This window comes from Triticum dicoccoides, chromosome 5B (genome assembly GCF_002162155.2).
Source record: "Triticum dicoccoides isolate Atlit2015 ecotype Zavitan chromosome 5B, WEW_v2.0, whole genome shotgun sequence".
Classification (NCBI taxonomy): domain Eukaryota; kingdom Viridiplantae; phylum Streptophyta; class Magnoliopsida; order Poales; family Poaceae; genus Triticum; species Triticum dicoccoides.
Genome location: NC_041389.1, coordinates 698,538,889 through 698,549,835, shown reverse-complemented (window position 1 = coordinate 698,549,835; position 10,947 = coordinate 698,538,889). Strand labels below are relative to the sequence as shown.

Sequence of the window (10,947 nt, the reverse complement as noted above, 5' to 3'; positions counted from 1 at the left end):
TTTGCCCTGCTCGTCGCGCCGTCGCTCGAACCTACTCGCCGCGCAGCCGCCCGGCCCTGGTCTCCGCACCGCCGCCCAGCCATGCTCGCCGCGCCGCCACACGGCCCGGCTCTCCTGCGCCCTGCTAGCGCCAACCGCCCGCGCGTTGCTCGCAGCAGCCTCCCACGGCGGCTACGTTGCCCGCACCGGCCCGCAGCCTCCCGTGTCGCTCGCCGCTGCATCGGGCACCGGCTCGCGGCAGCCTCCCGCGCCGGCAGCCGCCCGCGCAGCTCGCGGAAGCCTCCTGCGCCGTCAGCCGCCCGCGTCGCTCGCAGAAGCTTCCCGCGCCGGCTATCCTGCCCGCACCAGCTCGCAGCAGCCTCTCCTGGAGAGAGAGGAAGGGAGGATTCGAAGAGGGGGCGGAGCAAAGGAAGGAAAGGCCGGAGGACCCAGGCTGGTGGCGCCGGCGAGTGAATCGGGGAGCTTGTGGCGCTGGTGAGAGATAGAGAGGGGGGTACGAGAGAGACACAGAGAACGTGGGGTGGGGTGGGAGCGGGTGGATAAGGTGGGGTGGGTGGGTTGCGGTTGGTGGGGTGAGGACAGATCAGAAACGTGGGGTGGTGTGAGGCTGCGAATCTGTGGTGGATATTGCTGCCACGTCATCGATCCGTGGGATCGATCCGTGGACTGTGTTTCTTCTTTGCCGTCTGTGTTTTTTACTACAGACGGCAAAGTAAAAAACGCAGACGGCAAGAATCTTTGTTATCTTCATATTTCATTATACACAGCAAAATGAGCTTTTTGCCATCTATAATAAAAAATGCAGACGGCAAAGATCTTTGTCGTCTTCATATTTTATTTTAGACGGCAAAGTTAGCTCTTTGCCGTCTGTGTTTCTTTTCGCAGACGGCAAAGTTAATTTTACCGTTAGTTTTTCTTTGTCGTCTGCTGATGACGACAAACTCTTTCTTTGCCGTCTAGCCCGACAAAAAGCTGACGGCAAAGCCTCCCCCTGACGGCAAATTACCTGTTTCCTGTAGTGTTAAAACCAAAGTAGATACATAGTTTTCATCTAACAACATAAAGCTCTGCAGAGCATCTAAATTAATTGAACCATACATTGAAACTATGTAAAACATTTCAATGCGAAAACAAATGCGATCATAATCGCAACCAAGGTAACAACTGATTCAACGACATAATGATACCAAGTCTCGGTATGAATGGCATATTTTCTAACCTTTCTAATCTTCAAGCGCATTGCATCCATCTTGATCTTGTGATCATCGACGACATCCGCAACATGCAACTCCAATATCATCTTCTTCTCGTCAATTTCTCTTATTTTTTCCTTCAAGAAATTGTTTTCTTCTTCAACTAAATTTAACCTCTCGACAATAGGGTCGGTTGGAATTTCCGGTTCAACAACCTCCTAGATAAATAAAATTTATGTCACGTTGGTCGGCATAATTTTCATAAACAATAAATGAACCAATAGTTATGAAAAGATAATATATACCACATCCGAATCATAGACAGAACGAGGGCCGACGGGGGCGGATACCAAAACCATCGCACTATATAAGATGCAATAATAAAAGTAAGAAAATAATACAAGTATCTATCTAAACATACAAGTAAGAGTATTTTTCCTTTCAGAAAGAAGATAAGAACAAGAGGCTCACCACGGTGGTGCCGGCAATGAGATCGGCGCAAGTGATCGACGGCGTTGAAGACGGGGACGGGGCGAGACGGACCGCTAAACCTAGACAAATATTGAGAAAAATGGAGAAAGCTTAAGTAGTGTGGCTCGGGCATTCCATCGAACACCTTGTGTGCATAGGAGGTGAGCTAGAGCACCACCAAGCCCTCTCCCCCTCGGTGGCCAGAAAAAACAGAGAAGTGTGCTCTGCTCTTACGCGAGGGGGTATATATAGGCACATCATTGGTCTCGGTTGGTGGCATGAACCGGGACTAAAGGGCAGCCTTTGATCCCAGTTCATGCCACCAATTGGGACCAATGATGGTGGGCCAGGAGCGAGGCCCATTAGTCCCGGTTCGTCCCACCAACCGGGACCAAAAGGTCCAGACAAACCAGGACCAATGATTCAAATGGCCCGGCCGGCCCCCGGGGCTCACGAACCGGGTCCAATGCCCCCATGGGTCCCGGTTCTGGACTGAACCGGGACTAATGGGCTGATCCGGCCTGGACCTTTGCCCCTTTTCTACTAGTGGATGCCTCACATCCAGCCGTCAGATCATAGAATTAAGTGCAGCTTATCCATCTGATTGTGAATCGTGCACAAATCATCCTTGAAGTATCGGCTGTGAGTAGTTTCGGCCAAATAATTGGCAGCCTGCTCTTCCCGCTCTGTATGTGGGTCTCGTTTCCTTTTTTGCTTTAGTTTGGATGGGTCAGTCCCGTGTAAGCTCCAGCCTAACATATGTTTGGCTATCGGATTTCTTTACATCAGATTTTTTTACTATTGGACAAATATTCTCAAAACCACTACTAATACATTTGCATGTTTATTTTTTGGCATATTATATTTCATTAATTTCTATGATAAGAAATACTTATTTTCAATTGTCTCTTTCTTTGTTTGCTCAAGGTACATCCAAATTAAAATCAAAAAGCATTTGGCAACTCAGCTACTGGAAAACTAAATGAAGTTTTAGTGAATTTACCAAATTCTGGTTAAGTACATTGCCTACAACCCAAACAATGATAACTTACCAAACTTTTGGTCATGCTCCCACCTTGGTAATGCCAATTTTTTGGCTGGGCTAGTTGGGGCACAAACCAAACACACCTTGAGATTTTTCAGTCTCCTTCCCTCCCGAGCTCCTCGTGTTCGCGTCTCTAACCCCAGTCCAGCAGCCGAGAGTAATCCAGCATCGCACAAATTCAGTTCAATCCAATGCACCCATAATCCAAGCAACCACCAAATCGAAGCTAACCATGCTTCTGAGCCACTAGAAGCACCACGCGCCAAAGGGGGAGTCGGCGAGGAGGAGGAGGTGGCGGGAGTCGCATCCATCGATCTGGCTGCACAGTGGAGGTGCAACTCCCCGCTCGTCCAGATTGACAGACCGCACACCGGAGGTGGGAAGCCGAGCGCAGGAGGCCACCGCCTCGAGCGCGTCTCCATCCATCGGCCTCCAAATCTCAGGTTGCAAGCGGCGCGGGATATCCCGCTGGGCCGCCATGCCGCCCCGCATAAAAGGCCCGCAAAGTGCCGCCGGCCTGACCGCATTGCCTGTAGCGGGCCGAAGCGGCCGCGCCGCTTTGTCCAGCGGGCACCCGCATATCCCGCATATCCCGCGTACAGCCATCTCTTCGGAGAAAACCTATCGCAAGTTCTCCTTTCCTCCCAACGGGGAAGTTTCCACGGCGGCGCCGCCAATGTGCAGCTCCTCCTCGGCCACCCGCAGGCCGCGTCGTGCAAACACCTCTTCTCGGCCTCTCCAAGAAGTGCCCAGCGTTCTTGATGGAGGGGTCGACGGCGGCGCCGACGCCATCTCAACATCGGGACTGCCATGCGGCAATTCTCGATGGAGATGTTGTTCCTCCGCTGCCTTCCTCACGCAGTGAAGAAGATGTTCCTGTGTCACTCTTCTCGTCAACTTGAGCTGCTGTCCCATCAAACTCCCCGCTATTTGAGTTCGCCGGCCGGTCGGAAGGGACGAGTTGAACGGAAACGCTCCCGTGTGCGGGCAGCGAGACAACTGTTTTTTATCGACGGCGGACGGCGACCCGAGAGACGAACACGCGAAGATTGATACACACATATGGTGTTGATTATCTGAATTATCTGAAATTTCCTCTGAGTTTCAGTCGATGTGTAGTCTTGATTGATGCACACATGTAGCTGGCGGGGTTATGCGGGCTGATGCGGGATGCCGCACTGTCCCGCGCTAATTATAGCGGGTGTGTGGCGGCCAGCCGCAACCTCCCGCATCAGCCGCACTGTCCCGCTTAGCTCTGTGGCGGACACCCGCAACCCGCCCCGCTTGCATCCTGATCCAAATCCCAAGGGTTAAGCTCAACGCCGGCCGCATTGAGGCTAAACGCGTTGGGGAAAGATAGTTTTAATAAGTGGGGCACGATGGAGATAGTTGAACAGATGTTTTAGATCAAAGTAGTTTATCAATGCATCTGGATATAGGCGAATATGATGATTTTTTTAACTGAATATGATGATGTTTTGGATCTAGGGATATAGTAGATAAACGGGCGAAAGCTTGTTTCATGAAATGGATCCAAATGACCCGACCCATCCAACCACCTATATCCAATGTCTCATGCTGCTTCAATAATGTATCCATCACATAATAAATGCTCGCTCTGTAGTACAAGTTTGTAATGGATGAAGTATTATAATAACATGTTAATTTTATTAATATTAGTTTGGAAATGGCACTAATTGCATTAAAAGCAATTAATTTTAGAATAAACATTAATTATGGTTAATTTTGTACTACCTACTTCCGGATTTATTAGACCCCCTTTTCTTTTGAGCCAAAACTTGGCCATGAATTAACTATTAAATATAAAGTACATGTCATATAAATTGTACCATAGAAAACATCTTTGAGATACAAATTCAATAATATTTCTTTACCATATACTTTATATATTTTTAGTCAAATACATGGCTAAAGTTGGGCTTAAAATACAATGGGGCCTAATAAACTCGAATGGAGGTAGTAAATAATATTACATCCAAACTTTTTTTTTTGCACACAACACAGTCGCAAACGCTCATACATACGCACGTACACTCATCCTTATGAACGCATGCGCGCACACCCTACCTCTATGAAAACCCCTGAAAAACTGAGCCGGCACATCATCTTGAAATTGACGAAGTCGCGGCAAGCACCTTCGTACTCGACGGGAACGTCTCCTCCCAATGAAGACACATCACCAGAATGCCTCACATAAATCCAGAAAAATACGAGCACGGGTGTCAAGTCTTGGACTTAAACCCTAGTCGGCTAGAGATACCACTGTCAGCCTAACTATCCAAATACAGGTTGGCTAAACTAAAGATGCACACCTACACGATAACTAGTCTGATGGAAATGAGAGGGATTTATACCACAAGAGAAAAAGGTTCTTTTTTTGGCAAAATCTAGCCCTTCAAGGAGGCCTTCCTTACTCTGCATTTAAAAGTAGAAGCCAAAATACAACCACCGGGAGTCACACTGGCTAGACCTAAGGTGGTGTTTGGTTCTCTAGTGGTGTTTGGTTCTCTAGTCCTAGGACTTTTTTTAGTCCCTAGGGCTTTTTAAAAGAGACTCTCAAGGAGGTGCTTCTAAGGACTTTTAGCAAAAAGTCCCACTCTGTTTGATTTGTTAGGGACTTTTTCTAGTCCCAACACAAAAAAGCCCCTGGAACCAAACACCCCCTAAACCTCCGCCTCTGGGATTTGCAAAGACCCACGTTGATGCACGAATTTCTAGAGCCCATGCAAGGAGTGCAGCGGTGGCAGTAATTTCATGGGTAGCTCAGCCCTGACGATCACTGGCATAACTGATGTGGCGACTGTGGAAGCGATTGCTTGTCGGAAGGGTTTATCCCTAGCTCAAGATCTTTTATGCTTCATAAATTTAGCATGGCCATGGACTCAAAACTGGTGGCGAGTGACAGTGATAAAGGTAGCCGTAGTTCTTACGGGGCTATTTTCAGCGAGATTAAGCTTAGATATTTAGCGTTTAATTGTAAATTTATTTAGAGGTAGAGCTTCGAACACAAATGCAGATATGTTAAGCTAAGTTTTCTCACTCATCGGATTAGGATAGGCATGTTTGGTTCTCCGAACAGCATGATCCGTTCTGTATCCCTCACCACCATGTAGATTTTAAGCAATAAAACTTGGTTGACCCAAAAATGCAGAAGCTAAAAAGGCTTAATAAGGTTCAAATTACAGCACGGACTTCAAATAAAAGAAAATTAACAATCAGGTCCCGAAGATACACGTGTAGATAAACGTCAACACACGTCAAAAGCTTCAAGTAAAAGTTTTTGTCATGTCGGTCTTTACGTGACTTGTACTTTGTTCTTTATGATATGAATGAGACACGTGTTACCATGCAAAAAAAAAAGAACTGCCACGACGACACAGACTGCCGACCACGCGTCTGGCGAGGAACCTCGATCGACCATGGCCGCCAGGCCACTGGCAAAACGAGGACGACACCAGCCCAACTGCCTCCGAAGTTTGTGCTCCTCGCTTCTCTCACCCCAGTCCAGCAGCCGAGAGGAATCCAGTGCCGCACAAATCCAGTTCAATCCAATCCAATGCACCCATAGTCCAAGCAGCCACCAAACCGAAGCTAACCATGCTTCTGAGCCACTGACAGCACCACACCGGAGGCGGAGAGGGAGTCGACGAGAAGGAGGAGGCGGGAGTCGCATCCATCGATCTTGGAGGTGCCGCTCCCCGTCCTGTTCAGATCGACGGCCACACGCCAGGGGTGGGACGCCGAGTGCAGGAGGCCGCCGCGTCGAGCGCATCTCCATCCATCGGCCTTCGAATCCCGACCATGGAGTCGCCGCCGCTCAAGCTCAACCTCGCCCGATATGACGACAGAATCAGCGCGCTCCCCGACGAACTCCTCCTCCGGACCCTCGAGCGCCTCGCCCTGCGCAACGCCGTCCGCGCCGGCGCGGTTTCCACGCGGTGGCGGCACCTCCCTCACCAACTCTCGCTCGTGGCGCTCGGCATCCGCCACTTCCGCCGCGCCATGCTGGCCGAGACCATGGACGCTTTCGCGGCCGCTTTGCTCTCCGTGTGTCCTCCAGCACAGCGCAACTGCGGATGCCAGCGCAGCTATGCCATTAAGGACCTCCGCCTCTGCTTCTACCCGTCGGGCGTCGGCCACTCACCTCAGCTCCATCGGCCGCGCCGTTGAGGACGTCTTCAGCTGCGGCAGGACCGAATCCCTCGAATTTCTGATATCCCGGCTGCCCGGGGAATACACGCCCTCGCAGCTCAAGATGGCAATCGGGACGAAACCCATCGGGTTTTGCCTTCCCAAACCCATCCCCACGAGAAAATTGTAAACCCGTCCTCGTTCCCATCACCGTGCGCGGGATTAGATTTTCACCCGTCCCCTAGAGAACCCACAGGAAACCCAAAAAAAATCAAAATATTTAAACAAACATAGTAGCGACAAAGAATAACATTTCAGCAGCAAAACAAGCACATTCCAGCAGCATAATTTGAGCAAATTTCAACAAAAAACAATAGTAGATGATTCAACAGCTATATAGAGTGTATTTCAGTAGCATGATGTCACATTTCAGCAACAAAGATGATCAGATTTTAGCAACAAAGATGATCAGATTTAAACCATACATGGTTCAACAAGATGTGCAATTACACAAGTTCTAAAATAGAATTCTTGGTTCACAAATCACAAGCACAAAGGAGATGAAATGGTCCAGTACATAAGTTCTGAAATAGAATTTATAGTTCACAAATCACTTTAAAATGGTAATCATCATGTATCTTTCACATTTCCAAGCCTCCAAAACAAATGTAATTTCGCGGGTATTGCCCGGTTTCGGGTTCGGGGATTACTGAAACGGATGTAAACCCATGAAACGAGTCGGATTGTATAATGTGTCCAACAACAGCCCCATGGGAATAAAAAAATGCCCATCCCCGTCCCTAATAGGGTAAAAACCCACGGGGATGCGGGTTTCGGGGCCCGTTGCCATCTTGACTCGCAGCTCGCCGTGTTTGGCCACGAATTGATGTCCTTCTCCCCTGCCTACCAGGATGCTTTCCGGGGGCTCACAAGGCTACCCCTCAAGGGCCTTGCCTTCGGGGACTCTGACGTCACCGACCTCATTAGGGCTTGCGATAAGCTCAAGTGCCTCACCCTGAGATCCTGCAGACTAGTTCATCGCCATTCTGTGCTCAAGATTGACACACCGTCTTCGGGGCTCCAGGAGCTCGAGTTCATCCACTTTGTGTGCAGGAGGATCGAGCTCATCTCTGTCCCCAAGCTCAGTAAAGTGGACTGCCACTGGTCCTTGAAGAACCCTCCGGTTTGCTTCGGCTACGTTCCAGAGCTTTGCGAAGTCAGCCTTACTCGTCAGCCCAAGGTGTGGAAGGCGCCATTCCTGCTGAGCAAGTGCTTGTCAAGGAGTGCAACCAACCTGTCGAAATTGCATCTCAATTTTTGCCACCAAATGGTACAGCTAATTTCTGTGCACCATATAAATTTCTTCTGCACACACACATCATATGTTCTTCTTTACCAATTTCAGTTGTATATTTGTGTTCCTTTTCTTCTTGCAGATTTGCATTCAGCCGGAACAACCGAACCAGCTCGCTTCTATATTCAGCAACCTAACGGATGTGGGGCTTTTCTGTATCTTTCCTGAGTGTGATCTGAGCTGGACCCTGTTTATCCTTGAAGCAGCACCTGCCCTGCAGAAGTTTCATGTAAGTCTGTTACTCACCTTGTTTTATAATTTAATCGGATATGACTCTGTCTAGTATGATGACAGGTTTCCAAACAACCAGCTTTAAAAGTACACCAGCAAGATAATCTGATTTTCAAACACTCACCAACTCTAATCTATCACAAATCTTACAAGTAGTGCATACAGGTCACATAGTAATTGGGATATATGGAACAGATGGATATTATTGTATATGAACTATAGTGCAATGCCAATGGAAGTTGTGATGCTCCATTTAAGTTTTTCAGCTGGACAATGTTGGGTCATACCTCGTGTTAGAGTAACCCGAAGCATATTCACATGTCTTAATTCCCCTATGATTTAGTTCATGCAAATTCGTCCAAACTTATATACTAATATTGAGTGTGTTGAATTTTTTTAAATGGCAGATATACTTAATATCAATTGTTATTACATTGTCCCGTATGGGTTGGTGTCAAGTTTAAATAGCATGCCTTATTTATTTTCTATGCCCTTGCATGAAGTTATCTCGAGCTCGACCATGCGCCAAAGTGTCCGAGGACAGTGCGGGAAAGAGCAACGTGGTGTGGGGACCATCCAACGATTTCAAGCACTTCAACTTGAAATGGCTGAAGATTCAAGGGTTCGAGGAGGAAGGCAAGGTCACAAATTATATAAGGCTAGTCATGGGACGTGCTGTGGGGTTGAAGAAAATCGTGCTGCTTGGAGAACCCCCATGCGAGGACTGCACCGATTGTGAAATAAAATCCCAGGTGGATGAAGCAAGCAGACGTCGGGTTAAGGAGGAACTCGCCCATGAATCCTCCTCGTCCGTGGAGATAATAATGCGCTGAAAGATATGGTGAAGGAATGATGAGTCTCATAGCGCTCACAGGCTATGCAGCAGCAGACGCCTTCAGTCGTAATTTTAATTCTAGTTGTCAAAGGAACCTCGTTGTCAAAGGAACCTCGTTGCTCACTGGCAAAACGAGGACGACACCAGCCCAACTGCCTCCGAAGTTTTCTGTCTCCTCCCCTCCCGTGCTCCTCGCTTCTCTCACCCCAGTCCAGCAGCCGAGAGGAATCCAGGGCCGCACAAATCCAGTTCAATCCAATCCAATGCACCCATAGTCCAAGCAGCCACCAAATCGAAGCTAAGAGCATCTCCAGCCGTTCAGCCCTCTAGGGCGCCGAAAAAGAGGGGCTTAAAGACGAGCCGGCGCTATATCGCCTTCTGGGGTTAGGTTCGCTCCTAGTCGCCTACGGTGCCGCGGGTTTGACGAAGTTCGTTTCAATTTTTTTCAAACTCGGCAACTTTTACATAAACTCGGCCATTTTTCGTCGAAATTTGTACACAAATTTAAAACGTGCACGAATTGACTTAAAAACAAACTAAAAGCCTAGCCGCTGCCGCCACCTTCGTCGCCGCCGCCGTTTACATGCCGAGAAGCCTGTAGAAGCGGGTGTAGTCGCCGCCGCCGCCGCCGCCGTCGTCGTCGCGCGCCTCATCTGCGGTGTCCCTGTTGCATCCTTCGTCGGGGTCGCCGACAGCGTTTAACGGCCCGGCCTCGTCCTCGTCATCGCTGTCGATGATGATAATGCCGCCCTTCTCGGCGGCGTGGCGGCGCTCCTCGGCGTGGCGACGGGCCTCGGCGCGGCTACGGGCCTGGGCCTCCAGGTACGCCCGACGCTAGCGGCGCACCTGCTCGCGGACATAGTCCTCCCTCGTCCATTTAAGGGCGGACTCGTCATCGGGGGCCACCATGCCAGCGTGCTCCGGCTTCACGGGCAGCATGTCCGGCTCGGGCTTCGGCCGGACCAGGCGGAGGGAGCGCCTTGTTGGTGCCGTCGCAGGCGAGGGCTCGTTGATGACGAGGGCACCGCTGCGAGCGCGACGCCCTAGCGGTGTGTCCTCCGGCTCGGTCTTGACGGGACGGAGGGCCGGCGAGCAGCCGGAGCCCGACGACGAGGACGTCCCCGGCTCCATTCGTTGCGGCATCTAGGAACTGCTGCGGCGGCGAGAGAAGGAGGGCCGCGTCGGGTACTCCAGCCGCGGCACATTGCCGGTCTTGATGTGGTCGAGGACGGCGTAGAGTGTGCGGCCGGAGACGCCCCACCACTCGCGCCGTCCGTCGGAGTTGAGGCGCGTACCTTGGCTCGTTCCACTGCTCCTCCGTCCGCGAGGAGCGTACGCGGGCGATCTCCGCCCGCCGTGCCGTCTCTTCGGGGACCGGCGGCACCGGAACGCTGCCGGCGCTCAGTATCCACGACCCAGGCACGCGCATGTTGGGGGGCGCCGGGTACTCGGCCTCGTACAGAAGGCGCGCCTCCGGCTCCTGGAGGTGCCGGCGGCCGAAGCCGTTCGCCGCTGCGCCGTCGCCTGGGTATCTCTCCGCCATGGTTTCGCTTGTCGGCGGGGCAGGGAAGTGGTGGGAGAGCTCGCCGGCGGGGAAAGGCTTTCGCTGGAAGGGAGAGGGGGGAGGTTGTGGCGCTCACCGGCAGGGAGGGCGCCTTTTATAGCC

The 10,947-nt window shown here is 50.7% G+C and overlaps 1 pseudogene; it reads left to right on the top strand.

Annotated features, from left to right (window-relative positions):
* The first annotated feature begins 6,531 nt into the window (after positions 1-6,531).
* On the top strand, positions 6,532-9,279 carry LOC119310578 (annotated as a pseudogene).
* Positions 9,280-10,947: the final 1,668 nt, after the last annotated feature.